This window comes from Pinus tabuliformis, chromosome 3_2 (assembly GCF_031772625.1).
Source record: "Pinus tabuliformis cultivar Carrire ecotype Pingquan chromosome 3_2, CPIR1, whole genome shotgun sequence".
NCBI classification, from domain to species: Eukaryota; Viridiplantae; Streptophyta; class Pinopsida; order Pinales; family Pinaceae; genus Pinus; species Pinus tabuliformis.
The window spans coordinates 334,447,757-334,448,266 of record NC_142302.1 but is presented as its reverse complement, the minus strand read 5'-3'; positions in this window follow the sequence as shown (position 1 = coordinate 334,448,266).

Here is a 510-nt window from a genome sequence, read left to right as displayed (position 1 = left end):
TGTTTACCCATTTTGAGGAACAGCTGCGAAGAGTGATTTCACCTAGCCATCCTTGTGACACTGCTGTGATTGGAAAATTCCAACCTGTACCTAGAATCAGTTGCTATCCCTGTTTATCACTCGTTCCTCAAAATACGAGTCTTCTTTAAGCTCTTTTCAACTAACTCGAAAAATATGAAAAGATTGCCGAGTTTTGGCCTTCCAGCTCGTTAAAAGGACCGGAAGAGCTATCCCTCCTCTAGATTTTAATCTTTTTGGACCTGAGGGATTATTGCACAAAAAGATTGAGCGCTTGTTTTGTTTTGGCGGCTCGTTAAAGATATCGAAAACTCATCCCTTTTGTATTGTTTTTAATTTTTCGGACTAAGGGATTAGATGACGAAAAAGGAATTGTGAGTTAAACTTTATGTACCTTTTCAGACTCTCTAAAAATGAAAAGGACCGGTTTTCCTTTCGATAGACTCGTTAAAATGATTAAATAGCGACAAACTTGTCTTTAGACGAGAACGA